The 15,394-nt window shown below is 35.9% G+C and overlaps 1 protein-coding gene across 4 annotated transcripts in view; it reads left to right on the forward strand.

The window, feature by feature from the left end:
- Window positions 1–15,394, forward strand: part of TENM3 (teneurin transmembrane protein 3) — a 3,393,579-nt gene that overhangs the window by 2,339,773 nt on the left and 1,038,412 nt on the right. The window contains exon 10 of one of the 4 annotated variants that reach the window (XM_072622671.1): window positions 12,420–12,571. The exons of the other annotated variants lie outside the window; for them this stretch is intronic. The gene's annotated coding sequence lies outside the window, so the exon portion shown is untranslated. The remainder of the gene's footprint in view (window positions 1–12,419; window positions 12,572–15,394) is intronic. 4 annotated transcript variants of the gene reach the window in all.

Below are 15,394 nucleotides of genomic sequence, written 5' to 3' on the forward strand. Positions count from 1 at the left end.
ATTTTCAAAACAGAAGAGACTTCAACATATTTTTTAAGCTAAGGGCACAGGAGGTGATTCAAGATGAGAAAAAAAGGGGAAATTTGAAGGAACATAGTCACAAACGAGAGAGGAAAGAAATGGGATCAAGGGTCTAGGTAGATGACCTAAAGTCACCTTCTCCTCTGGGACTAAAAGGAAGGAAGAAAGAGTGATAAAGTTCAATGAGAGTTTGAGAGTAGCAGAGGAAGAAGGTTGAGGGAGTTCAAATCAGATGGTCTCAATGTTTGCAGTAAAGTAGGAGAAATGCCATCTGTTTTTAGAAGAAAATCTACTTGATTTGGAGTTTGAGAAGACAGGAGAAGATGTAGAACAGCTGTGAGAAATGTAATAGAGAATCAAATAGGTGATTGAAAGGATCACTGTGCTCAATCGAGAACAAATAGCACACATTTTTAGTAAGTCCATTCAACCCAATCTCATTATTTCTCTCAGCAGTATTTGGCAGCTTAAGAGAAAAAGTAAAGAAGGTGGATGGGAGGAATTACCAAAGGTTGAGGGTTAGTAGAACAGGAACCTCCAAGTCTATTATTGCCACCCCAAGAGCATTGATTAAATCTACACCTTGGAAAAGCAGTAAGTGATGACATGGCCCCTGACCTCTGGAAAAATACAGTTCAAGGCAACAAAAAGCCACATCAGACATATATGTCTATGGAGAGCCACTGCTCAGACATGTTGGGTCAAAACATTTTCTGACACTTATCTCCATGACAGCAACAAAAATTATTTCAAAGGCAAGAAAGTGTCTTTGAGGGCTGTCCCACCTACATACTGAAAACTGCTCAGGCACTGTGTTTCCATTCTTGGGCTCTGAATAAGTGTCAGTCTAGGGAAAGCAGTCTAAAGTTTAAGGTCAAAGTCTTGATGCTTCTTAAGGGTAAACATACATAGATTTTTCCTTTAGAAAGAGCTGTTGTAGAATAAAAGGAAAGACAGAAAGAAGACCAGACAAGAAGGAAAGCTTTTTAAAGCCACAGGTTTGTCGTATTACTTTCTTAAAAGCAAGCCACATATTATAGACACCTGCAGTTTTACCTACAATCCTCTTTTTGATATGTATATATATATATATATATATATATGTACATATGTATGCATAATGTATGTATAGATTATGCAAAAGCCTATTTTCTTTGCTATTTCTTTAGGTCAGAATAAAACAAATTTAAATAGGAAGAATAGTTTACTTGTGGGTTTCTGCATCAATTATATATCTTAGCTAATTAGCAAGTAGAGGAATCTAGATATAGGATCTAGGAGACCTGATGAAACAATTCTGGGACTATGTCTTCCATCCTTCATGAAGATCTTTTGGTTCTTAATCAATCAACGCGTATTTATTGAGCACCTACCATGAACTCAACAACTGCTTTGAGTGTTTTCTATTTCTGATAGTATGTGTTATATATGTATTTCTGGAATGATATACAGTATATAATGATGTTTGTAGATTATTCCATACCAATGATTGAATACATAGAATAGTAAACATTGCACAGTAAGGCCAATATATAAGTTTACTATTACTTGATAGCAGAGTCGTCTCCAACCTGTTCTACCAATAAGTCAAACTGAAAAAGTTTAACCCATCCATGATGTGGAATAGCAAGGTGAAACCCAAAAGTTTCAGTAAATCCAGTTATTGAACGATGTACAAAGAACACCCCTGATGATTTGACCTAAAATCATGACCAGAATAGTTCTCAAACATCTCCATAGTAAAATGGAACTCATGATTCTGAAAAATGAATAGACTGAGTAAGGATGATATAAAATCACAGATGTAGAACAGAAAAAGACCACAAAGGTCATCTAATCCAACCCATTCATTTTACAGATGCAGAAACAGTCACCTAGAGATAAAATAAGGTCCAGGGTCATGGAGGCAGTAAGTAGAAGAGCTGGGATCTAATCCCAACTCCTCTTACTTCAAACCAAGTGCACTTTCAACTTCATTATGTACTCAAATGTTTAAGAAAGGAAAAGGCATTGAAGGGAATCACTGGATGATTTAATCAGTTGTTTAGTTATTGGGAAGGTAGCAATGTAATGATTTGGAAAGTTTTCTAAAGAAGAGAGTCATTAAGTGGCAGAGAAGGAATGAGTGGGCTGCCTGTTGCCTAATGAATAAATCCAAATTTCTCAGATTATTATTTAATGTCCTCCACTGACTTTATCTCCAAGTTGTCTTTCCAGCTTTATATACCACCATTGCTTATGACAGTACTCTAGCCATACTGTTATTTACTGTGTTACTTATCTCCAACAACATATCCTCTCCTTTCCTCCCTCTAAGCCTTTGCTTATGTTATTCCCTTGGGTGAACATTTCTCCCCTACCATTTATACCTGCTAACAGGTCACCCTTATCACTCAATTAACTGTCAACTCTCCTTCTTTTGAAACCTTATGGAATTTTGTGTATACCTCTCTTAGTCACTTAACATATTCTGACAAAGTTATTTGTATATTTTATAGTCCTATTAGATTATTAGCTACCGATGAGCAAATACTATGTCTCACTCATCTTTATATCCTATTAGCAATCCAGCACAGTACTTTTACATAGTAGACAATTACTGAATATATGTTGATTGATTACCAAAAAATCTTTTTTTTCAAACTCATTTTTTGATTGTGTCAAAATATTATAGGATAAGATGACATTACCTCACTGGGTAATAGATTCTGAACAGGCACTAATAACAAGGTGGGCAATAGGTATAAAAAGTGGAGAGAGAGAGAGAGAGAGAAAGAGAGAGAGAGAGAGAGAGAGAGAGAGAGAGAGAGAGAGAGAGAGAGAGAGAGAGAAGAGGAGAGGAGAGGAGAGGAGAGGAGAGGAGAGGAGAGGAGAGGAGAGGAGAGGAGAGGAGAGGAGAGGAGAGGAAAGAAACACAGTGTGTATTCATCCTTCATTGCCGAAGAAGACCATGCCATCAGAGAAATAATGACATGACTTGCACTTGACTTTGTTTTGAGAGAGTGAGGGCGCTGTAGGTCACCAGCCTCACTTCTCCTCAAGAGCCATGTGAATCCAGTGACCAGATATTCAGCAGGATGACTGGAGATGACCCAGGATGAGATAATTGTGGTTAAGTGACTTGCCCAAGGTCACACAGCTAGTGAGTGTCATGTCTGAGGTGAGATTTGAATTCAGGTCCTCCTGACTCCTGCTCTATCCACTGCACCACCTAGCTGCCTCTATACAGTATTGTGTGTGTGTATATGTGTGTGTGTGTGTGTGTGTATTCTATATGGATATCTATTTATGATGGTCAACTTAAGACATCTCTTGTCTATTGCATCCAGACAGTGCCTAGAGTATATTGAGGAAATAAGAGTCTTAGACAAATGCAATATCAAATATCTAGACCTAGAACATCTCAGGGAGGACTTATTCTTATAAATTCAATTGATGCTGGGAGACTTAAATACTAACTTTAGCCACAACACATAAGACAGATTAAGGTAAAAGAAATATAAACATGTACAATAATATAATATATAATAATATAAAAATCCTTCTAGCAACCTTGTGTCTTAGGTAGACACAAAGTTGACAAAACTCCAACAGAAATCTCCCAGGGATTTCAAAAATGTACCCACGTCCTTTACAAAATCTAAAAGCTCTCTACTATGTCAATGACCTTCCAAAGGCAACAAAGTCCCATCAAAATGGCCATTCTATCGCTGTTAACATTCTTGTCTGCTTCTCCTTCTCCTTAAGTTACACTTCATATTCCTCTTCTGTAAGCTTATACTGGCAACTCAGCTGTAGGCAAATCAGTGCTGTCTTTATGTAGTGCTAACATAGTTCATTGACTTCCTTGTCTTTGTCCATGGTGCTACAACTTTGCTAAGGACAATGACCTCACATATACATATTTATGATGTTTTTCAAAACATGTGTCATGTTTGACTCATGATAGTCTATGAGGTACATAGAATATTATAATTCCCATTTTGTTGATGAGAAAATTGAGGTAACAGAAACGAAATGACTTTCAGGTCCACGTTGGGTCAGAGCTCAGACTTGAAATCAAGTATTCTGACTCTGCATCTAAGAATGTTTTCATTATGTCATTCTGCCAATTTCATTATAACTTGATAATATTTATATCCTAGACTAAAGGAATTACTTATTTTTATATTATCAAAATGGGGGGAAAATCCATACTTTGATTTAAAAGAATTTTTCTTTTGAAAAGAAGTTGCACATGATTTTTAATCATAAAATGTGTGACCTATAATCTAGATTTCTTCCCAGTCTACTCTGATATTTCATTTAGAAAGTACACGAGAAGAGACATATATACAAGGGTTTTTTTTTTAGATTGTTCTTCCATTAATTAGTTCATTGTACAAACTATTTTAAAAATCTGAACTAAGAAGCTAAATAGTGTTGCTATCTTTTTTTTTTTAACAAATTAATTAGATCATAATATACTTAGGAATTTGTAACTATTGAGATGAAATAATATTAAATGAATAAAAATAACTATCTTCAAATCATGTTAATATTTTTTCACATGTAGAATTTTATGCTCTCTTTGCTACTAAAAGTTCTTAGTGAAAGGGAAAATAATTCTTTTAGCTCATATGTTGACCTTGTGTCTCTGAATTAGTGTATTATCAATGGCAAAATCTGAACTCTAAAATCAATCTGTTAGGATTAAGGCTTTGGCCATGGCATAGTTAAATAGGTCAAACTCTTGTTAGCTGATAGATTTAGCTGATTGCTCCCAAAAGAGGAAAAGTATTGGATTCAACTAGAACTATGCTTGTTAACCCTTGAAATTTCTAGTGAGACTCGTTATGACACCAAAAATCATAATCCAGAATATTTCTGGAAAAAATGTCTTCAAATTAATCTTCTGAGTATGCAGTATTAAAAGGAAGGTATACACTGATATATAAACATGGTAGTATTTCATAATACAGAAATACATAGTTTTATTTAGTGATTGAGTTTTGGAAAATAGCTTGGTATCTCACTTCATTCAGCCAAGTAGCCTATATATCACATGTAGCTATGTATATCTGCATACAATGTATGAAAAGTTAGGTTAAGTTCTGAAAAGTTAGGGTTTTCATATATTTTCCTTAAGAATTAACTATATACTCATAATAGATGGATGGGTTTAGGAAGGAAGAAAGAGACACAAAGATAGAGAGAAAGGGAGAGATGGAAAGACAGAGAGAGTTAGAGTAGGCAATAAAACTTTTGAATGATTATGGATCTTTTTCAAGAAGCTCTATAATGCTGCGTAGCTTGACACATTTATCAGAATATCATTGTAATGCTAATGAGATTAGAAATCTTCCCCATCCCTTAATGGTCCTGCCCATTAAGGGAAGTTTGATTAGGGGAGATTTGTAGGAAGCCCTGTGCCTTTTGTTAATTTCTAACGTACTGGTTCTCAAGAGTTGTGATGATCTCTGGCTCTGAAAAGTGTATAAATACTCTGAGGTGAGGTTTTGTTTTGGGGCTTACTGACTGGAAATGTTTGTTTGCCCAGATGAGACTCTGGGCAGCCTCTAAGGAGCCCCCTCCCTGGCTTTGAAAACCAAAATGTTGGTGTTTCTCTCTCTGGTAACTATGTATGTATGGTCAGACAGTTATCTGTCTGTTGATCTGTGATATATAGTCAGACAGTTGGTAGTCCTGTCTGTTTGTTGATCTCTGTTTCTCTGTATTTTCTCTGAAGTTCAGGGTGCTGACTTTCTCTCCTGAACTAAGAGAATGATATTTGTGCTTGATTAAAAGTGATTGTTGACCTCTAGAAAGTTGCTTTCTTTTTAGAAAGGCAGATCTAAGAACCTGTACAGTAGGCCTTCCTGTATATGTTGGGGTGCTTGCTTTTACAGTCATCTGCAAAAAGAAGCATCCTGGGAACTTGACCATTGATGACAATCCCTTTGCAAGTGAGTCTCTGCTCCAGGGATATTCATATGCATATAAATGTACATGTCATTTTGCGTTTTACATATACATGTATGTCTGATCATACTTATAATGGGGTATAATTCACTGTCAAAGAGAATATATAAAAATTCTAAATTATCCAATTTTGACCTATAAACATGTGGAATAAAATGTAAATATGGCCATGAAAATGTAAAGTTCTTTTTATGGAGTTAAAGAGGGAAGAGAAATTAAATTCAGGTAAAATTTAATTATAATATTTAATATCTGTATATTATGTAGGTATGCAATCAGCAGATGGTTTTGCTGAAAATATGAAAATCAAAAAAAAGTTCACATTTTATTTCTAATGAACAGACAAATGTCCACACCAATTCAGTGACTGTTCACTAGTGGACAGCCCACCCAGTCCAGCCAATCAAATCCAACATGAGGGCAGCAAGCTCCACAAAGTAACCTAGGCCTTACAACAACTTGCAATAATTCCCTTGAGTCTTATTTATACTAAATTGAAATGAGGTTCTGTGCAATTCAAGATGGGTAGGAGAAGGCATTTAATTCAGGGAAGATTGGAAAAACATCCTTTTCAGGTTCTAATCTAAGGAGAATTAGACTCCCCATTGAGTGTGATTTCTTGAAGGAGGTGGAGAGGGGGAAGGGTGGTCTAATGTAAGTGAAAATGTGGACAAATGCAGCTTTTCCCTTTAATTTCCACAAAGTGTGTGTGTTCTCCCACTTGGGTTCATACTGCTGCCTAATGAAATAATCAGCTAGTATGCAAGAGGGGAGTGGTAGTGCAAGAGGGGAGGAACCATCCTGAAAGGTCTATTATCCTGTCAATATGTGCTCAGAACTCTCATTAATGTTAATTAGATTTACCCACCATTCTAAAGGGGAGAGCATTCCCTTAAACAGCAAGTTAGAATAAACCTATCTAGCAATGCAAAACATAGAAAAAATAGAAATCATTGCTGCCTCCAAGCAACTGTAACTTGTGTAAACAGCATTTATGTGGCCATTAACCCAAGCTGAAATTGAACTTGTCAGCATTACATGGGATGCGTACATAAGGGTAACTGTTCATGAACAATTCCTCCAATGAAGTAAGTACCAAAAGGAGTTATTTCTTCATTATACAAGTAGATAGACTCTGTCCATCATCCTCTTAATAGAACAGTCTCTGTAAGTTTAATGCTTTACAATAACTGTTAGAAGTCTGTCCTCGAATAGTTTCTGTCCTTATATGTGAAAGACTAATATGCGATTTGGAGACAAATTGTGTATGTCTTCAGTTACTGATCTTCTGTTTTCAGGTATTATATAGTGTAGTCAGTGCAGCTTTCTTTCCTGGATTTTCAAGGGGGAGAACATTTGCTAAATTGCACAAGAAGACACATTCATTGGTTAAATGGTGAAAAACGAGTGTAGGCAATGTTCCCTTCATATTTATTTATAATTTAAAGACTTTGCTTCATTTAAATGTCTTCACTCTATCTTTTGCTCTTGAAAATGTCACTCAAAGTCTGTGCTTTATTTATGCCATCCAAAATTCATTTGCTTTTAATGGTTTCACTTACCACTGGTCCTGTCTTGAATTTGGATTTGCAAAGGGGGAAAAAGTGTTTTTCCCCCAATGGTATAATCAAAAGTGCTCAAAATGGGAGACCTAGAATGAGTGTATAGGGGCTGAATTATTCAACTTTCTAGTTTTAAGTGTGACATGTTGACAGAGGCTGACACTTAGCGGGTGAGTATCATGTAGTTGTCAGCTGGCATTAAGACTTGTGGTTCATGCGGTAGTCAAAATAAAGAAGGAATGACAGTGTCCGTATTTGGAATCCACGCTCTCACACAGTGGCAGCCAAAAGAATTTCTGTTTGCTATACACCACACATGCACCACCTGTTCTGCTGAGTAGGGGAAAGATTTACACATTTAAATATAAGTGGTGGTTCTGTTTACTAGTCACACCTAACTATATTTTGTCTACCATGATCATTGGAGGTGTATTTTTTTTTTTTTACCATCGACTTTTTAAATATATGTTAAAGTTAATTGAAATCACTTATCACAAAAAAGAGGGAAAATTATGGAGAGAAGATGCCCAAAAGAAGGGTTTCAGTCCTTCAGACATTTCTGTGAAATCCAAGATAAATCTGTAGACTTAAGTAAAAGAGTTGATGGACTAGGGGGATATGTTTTCTATTTTTCATTGTTCTTAATTCTGTTTGTTGCTTAACTAGTGAATTGCATCTTGAATTTTAAAATCCTTATTTGAAATCCAACATTATTCTCAGTTCATATTCTATGGCACTATTATCACTGAAGTGGACTCTAAAAGAGTTGCCCATTAAATTCTAAAATGCAGCTTATTCCATAGTTGTCATAGCTTTTATCTTGAAAATAACAAGCTTTTAAACTCATGAAAACATTTAGCTTTGTGATGGTATACAACTACTGCTTTATATTGTTATAAAACCAGGTTTGCTTTTGCTCTGGACTGAATCACTACATGTTTCTAATTGGCACCCTTTTCTCCCTTCCTTGAGAGGGGTTACCATTTCAGCCGTATCCAGAAACTATTCTTTAGCCAAGCTCTATATTATGAATGCTAGGAAATTCGGTTTGCTTTTTTCCCTTATATACAAGCGAATGAATGAGTAGGCAGAGTAAACTTTTTATCTGTTCAATGGTAATAATTAAATTATGGGGGGGGACATATTTTTTTAAAATATGTAACAAAGTTGCGCTCTTATGTAGCAGAGGAGACTTAGAAAGAGGAATCCTATGATTTTGATAATAATTACAATAGGAAGCATTTGCATAGTGCTTTAAGATTTGCAAAGTACCTTACATCTACTACCTCATTTTCCCCCCTCAAAACAATCTTGATGAATAGGTGCTATTATATTGCTTATTTTACCATTGAGAATACTGAGGCAGACTGAGGCTGTGACTTGCTTATAGTCACAAAGTCACAAAGCTAGTGCAGTTATCCTTTCCACATTTTGATTTTTATCATTGTTTAGATAGCAACAGATGGTTGGCACAAGAACTTAAGTGGGAATTTGGGGAGAATTTTGTGGAAGACAATACAAGAAGACTCGCCGATGACACAGAAAAGTTTAGAAACTCAAAAATGTAATTAATATACATATATTTTACCTTTTAATACCATAATTCAGACTTCTTCTCTGGTACAAAGGGCAAGTCAAAAAATTGTACATGGATTTTCTAGATCACAGGGGTGCTGCACCTCTAATAGCCACCATGATGTGGAAGAGATAACTGTAATTGTCTCAGTCTGGATTTGAACTCAGGTCTTTCTGACTCTAGGTCTAGCATTTCATCCACTGTGCCACTTGACTGATACTGGTGTTCAGTAATAGGTGTTACCTTTTCTGCTGTTAGAGGTTAGAGATTATCCTCTCCTTGGTGCCTGTCAGAATGCTATGCCAGCCTCCCCTAAGTAAGAAAGGAAGAATGCCCTTGCCCAACTGGATTCCAGAATATACACCTCATAGCATAACTTCCCAGAAGGAGGGTAGCAGTGACTTGATTTACAGCCATGGTCTTTGTGTGTCTTCTACTGCGTGTGTATCATGCAATACACTCATATACCATGGACTTTGCAACTATTTGTTGAATTGAAATTCATTCAGGGCAAATGTATAGTCCATACAGTCTTTACATATCAGCATTTCAGTGAATTTGTGATCTCAACAATATGAGGATTCCTTCCACAACATACATGTTGTAGAATCATACAACCTGTTGTAAAATCATACAATCTGTTGTAGAATCACAACATACCTTTTCCTTCCTTGCCCTTGACTCTCATGAAGGATCTACCCAGATCACAATATATGACCATCCTCTTCATTCTCTTACATTTTCATAAGGCCATAAGAGTGCAGACACAGATCCTAAAGAGATTTTCAAAGTCATGTTGTTCTACTCTATCTTCTTACACATGAGGAAATGAAGTCCCAGGGATATTAAGTGGCAAAGATCATAGTGGGAATAATTGAAAGTCATTTTGTGGCTACCATGCCAACACTGTATCTGTCCACCTGCTGTCCTTCAGCCTCACTCCTTTCCTTCTCTTCAAAACATACATTTCCTGAAGGATAATTTTTTTCCTGGATAATTTATTTTATGCCTTTTGTTGTGCATAAGTCTTCATTAGTGATGTGTTTCAGCCTACTTATACCTAGCAATTATATCTCCATTGGCCTTCGGGTTACCTATGTTGTCCAACAGAATGCTAACTTTTAGCCCATATTATGACATGAAAATGACTCAGGTTCTCAGCAGTCATGGCAGAGATTTTATAAAATTAGAGAAGCTTTGATCATTAAATATCTATTGTCCAAGAACAAGACTATCTTGTTGTATCTAAGCAAAGAGAGGCTCATCACTGGCAAAGCAGTGACCATGTAAGGAACTCACTGGACTTGGCAACCTATCCTCTAGTTTTACCTAGCTTTTTTATTCACATCAACCTCATTGTTTAGTGTTCTTTGACAGATCTTTCACTGATAATATTTTTATAGAGGAAATCTTTTCACATGGCTAATTTATATTCCCATTTTCTCTCTGCCACACCAAGTTACTTGCTTATTTGTGCTTCAGAAAGTAGAAACCTAATTTACATGGGCATCTTTGAGTGAGGTTTTTTCACTGAGAAATAATTTTTAGATAGAACTTAAATCCAGGTCACAGTTCATATGGTCCCAAGAATCATAAGCTCCATCAAAGTTTTATACTTCTCTAACATTTAGAGCTGTCAAAAGTGGTGCTTTAGGATAGAATCATTTTCACCTTAATGGAGTTCTTCAGGTAGATGATGGGAGACCTCCAGGGTGGTAAAGTAAAGTGTGCTGATTTGAGAATCATAGAAACTAAATTAAAACCTGAGCTCTACTTCTTAGAATATATGGAACTTCGGTTAGATTAGTTATATCCTCACCTGGTAAATAAGGGTTAATACGGGAGAAAGTGCTCTGAATTACTAATAATTAGAGAAATGCAATTTCAAAGAATTCTGAGATTCTACTTCACAACCATCATATTGGCAATGCCAAATAGGCTGTGGGAAAGCAGGCACATTAATATACTGTTGGTGGAGCTGTGAATTGGTCCAGTTATTCTAGAAAGCAATTTGGAATTGGGCCCATAAAGCTATTAAACTGAGTATACCCTTTGATCCACTCAAACCACAATTGGGTCTATGTCCTAAAGAGATCAAAGAAAGAAGAAAAGAACCCTTATATACAAAAAGGTTTTTTTGTGGTAGTAAGGAATTGGAAACAGGGGATCGCTATCAATTAAGGGATGACTACGCAAGTTATGGTATATGTATGTGATGAAATGCTATTGTATTATAAAAATGATATAAGGGATAGTTTCAGAGAAACATGAGAAGATTTGAATGAACTGATGCAGATGAAAGTAAGGAGAGCTAGGAGTATGATTTGTACAATAACCGCAGTACTGTAAAGACAAACAAGTTTGAAAGACTTAGCTCTAATCAACACAATTACCAGACTCATGAGAACGCATGATGAAATGTGCTCCCCACCTCCTAATAGTTGATGAATTTGACTGCAGATTGAGACATTTAATCATAGAATGGGGGAGAGGACATTGGCAATTCAGGCATTTGTTTTGTTTTACTGTACATATTTGTAACAGGGGTTTTGTTTCTCCTGCACTCTAAATTAGGAGTAAAAGGAAGTGTGAGAAAGAAAATGTGGATCTGAAAATAAAATTTAACTTTATTTATAAGAGGGTTGTACTAAATTACCTCTAAGGTCTTTTCTACTTCTCAATCCTAATATCCTACAACAATTTAGGGAGTTTATTGTACTGGGGATATTTTTTTCAGGTATAGGTTGTATTAGATGATTTTCCCAACTCAGATTCTATTTATATAAAATATCTATCTGTCTATCTATCTATCTACCTATCTATCCATCTTTCATAATATATAGTTAGATATTTATATATTTAAATAAATAAATATGTGAATACTTCATGATACATACTTACAAATATAAATATGTATAAATACAAATATAAAAATTTATGAACATATAAATTATAATTTATTTTTATAAATATGCTTATATATTTATAAATATATATAAATAAAATTTATAAATAATATATTATAAGTACATCATAAAAATTTCATAAAATATATTTATATAAAATGTCTATAAAATTCTACTTATCTCTGGTTGGTTTTTCACAAAGGACCAAAATGACATCACCATGATAAAGTGAAATTTCAGTGTGTCTGACTATGGCTGATCAGACCAACATGACTTTGGAATGTTTTACCACAGGTTGGGCACAGATAGTCTGTATGAATTTTTGCGGTGGATACTCCAAATTTGCGCATCCTATGTTTACTTTGCACTGTCTCAATTCTGTTTTGCTCACAGAGCACAGCACCCTTTCTGATGTGGGCATGCCATGCTGAGTGTTCTGTGCCAGTGCCTCCCATGTCACACAGTCAAATCCAAAGTTGTTGAGAGAGACCCTGAGAGTGTCCTTGTATCACTTCTTCTGACCACCGTGTGATCGCCTGTCCCATGTGAGTTCTCCATAAAATAGTCTTTTTGGCAAGCATATATTTTGCATTCAGACAATGTGGCCAGCCCATTGGAGTTGCACTCTCTGAAGCATAGTTTGAATGCTTGGCAGCTCAGTTCGAGCAAGTTCTTCAACGGCTGGTAGCTTATCCTTTCAGGTGATCCTCAGTATCTTCCTAAGACAGTCCAAATAGAAGTGATCTAGTTTCCTGACATGGTGCTGGTAGACTGTCCAAATTTCACAAGCATACCACAATGAGGTCAGCACAGTCACTCTGCAGATGTTCAGTTGGGTAGTCAGTCTAATATCTCTTCTTTCCCAAACTTTTCTTCACAGCCTCCCAAACACTGAGCTAGCTCTGGCAATGTGTGCATCAACCTCATTGTCAATGTGTACATCCCTGGAAAGTACACTACCAGGGTTGATAATGGAATCACCCTGAGTCAACCCAGTCACACTTTGTGTAAAGTTGCCTATTATCAATAAGTATTTGTGAAATGAATGAATGCGCCACTTCATGGAAAAAATAGATAGGTCAGGCAAGATGTGTGGGACCAACTACCTCAGTCATGGTTGAAAATTGAATGATAGCAAAGACCCTATCAATACATTTACAGCAAGCTAACAAAGTTAGCAAGAGACTCAGGAGAGTCACTTAATAAGTACCTCAAGAAGTCAGCACTGAGCAGAAAATAGAAGTAGCTACAATAAAAAGATGGAATCTTTGGAGGTTTAGGTAAAGTCATATAACTAGCCAAACTCACTGCTCCTGTAATCTGACTTCCTATTCTGGGGCATATTTTTGGAGCCTGAATCACAGCACCTGGTTTTTCTATTCATTTCCTATTTTTCCTATTCTCTAATTAAAAAGAAATCCTGGACTTTCAATTTTTACTTATTCTTCTACCAGCTAGAACCCTGTCTCCTGTGCCCAGGTGTGAATTTCCTTTCCCTCCACCTGAAGATTTACCTAGATACTTAACACATCAGCTCTACCATCGCTTAAGGAAATAGAAACTGTCTTGTTAATATGTGTAATTTTCTTTAAAATGTTATGGCTGTGTTGACAGTTATGGCATAAACTCCCCAGATACAATTTCTACAAAAGAGAAATCTCACTGTTTTCAATTGAATGTAAGCATGATCTGACATTTTTTTAAAAGACCTCTGTAAAAGTCACAGGCTAAGAGGAGATATAGGAACATGAATTGCTATGGCAAATAGTGTTGGAAATTCATTGGGCATCAGTCTTCTTATTTAGTTGGGGTTTTTTTATTTCTTTTAAAAATTTTATTGATATATTTTGTTTTGACCTCACTTTATTCCCCAGTATCTCTTCCACTTGCCCCCACTGAGTCATTCCTTATAACAATGATTTTAAGAAGAAATAGAGAGAAAAGAGCACTTTAAAAAAATAGTCAACACATCTTGTGTAGCAAAAGCCATGGAGCATGCACAGAAATGTCTTACCCCCTTCTAGCTAGCACTACCTGAGCTTAAGATTCATCCCAAGTCCTTAGTACTGGTAAAAGCAGACAAGGCAATTCTGCATGTGTTCCATGGCTCCTTCCAGACCATCTTAGATATATTTGAGATAGCTAAAATACTTAGATTATCTTAGATAACTTTTATAATTTTCATTAGTTTCTGTCAGAACTTCTGTTCATGTTCCAGAAGCAAATTTTGAAAGAGTCTCTATTTTTGACAGGATCAATTTGAAACACTTATGGCACGTTGAAATATCCAGTAGGTAACTGAGCATGAGAACCTAGAGTTCATGAAAATGGAGCTGGTTTTGGAAAAAACTGATAGTTATCTGCACAGATATGATGAAACTGAAAGGGTTCACCCTTTACTGGATTTATTAGTAGTCTATTTTATTATAATTAAGGAAGATCATATAAATGAAACCAAGTAGATATGTCTAATAAAAATCTGTCAACCAAAAAATGTAAGGAACTAATGAAAATTATAAAAATTAGATCTATTCACCTACTGATAACTACTTAAGGGATATGAGCAAACTAATTGCCCTTGACCTCTCTTCATCTTTTAACTATCACCCACCCTCCCCTTTCTGGTCACACTTCTTTCCCTGGGATTCCATGTCATTGTTCCTGATTTTTTTCCTGTTTTATTCTGTCTTATTTGTTATATAATTGTTCATCTCTAAACCTAAGTCTGATTCTGAGCTTTCTTCTCTCTACACTCACTCTCAGCTTCTGTGAGTTCAATAATCTATATGTAGATGACTTCCCCGAACTATATGTTATCAGTCATCAGTAACTTGAACTCTGGTCTCAAATCACCAGCTGCCTGTTCTATATATCTTCCCCAATGGATCAAGCTTCATTATGAACCACTGTCCTCCAGACCCACCCATCCTTCAGACTTCCCATTTCAATTGAGAATTTAAAAATTTCCACATTTATTAAGTTCACAAAGTTAAGATCATTCTTGACTCTTTCTTTTTTATGATCTCCACCTATATCCAAACAGTCTTACCTATTTTACCTTGACAACATCTCTCACACCTGACCCCTTCTCCTCATTCAAATGGCCACTTCCCTGGTTCAGGCCTTCACCAATTCCTGCCTGTAATATCAAAATAGCCTGCTAATTAATCTTTCCTGGAACACAGTAAGCACTTAATAAATGCTTGTGGATTGATAAATTCCACACAGCTGCCAAATTGATTCTGCTAAAATATAGGTCAGATAATGTTAAAACTTCTGCTTAAAAGTCTTTACTGGATCCCTACTGTCTCTAAGAAAAAATTACAAACTATTTAACCTAGCTTTTAAAACCTTCCACAACCTGGTTT

This window comes from Notamacropus eugenii, chromosome 7, assembly GCF_028372415.1.
Source record: "Notamacropus eugenii isolate mMacEug1 chromosome 7, mMacEug1.pri_v2, whole genome shotgun sequence".
In the NCBI taxonomy this organism is placed as follows: Eukaryota; Metazoa; Chordata; class Mammalia; order Diprotodontia; family Macropodidae; genus Notamacropus; species Notamacropus eugenii.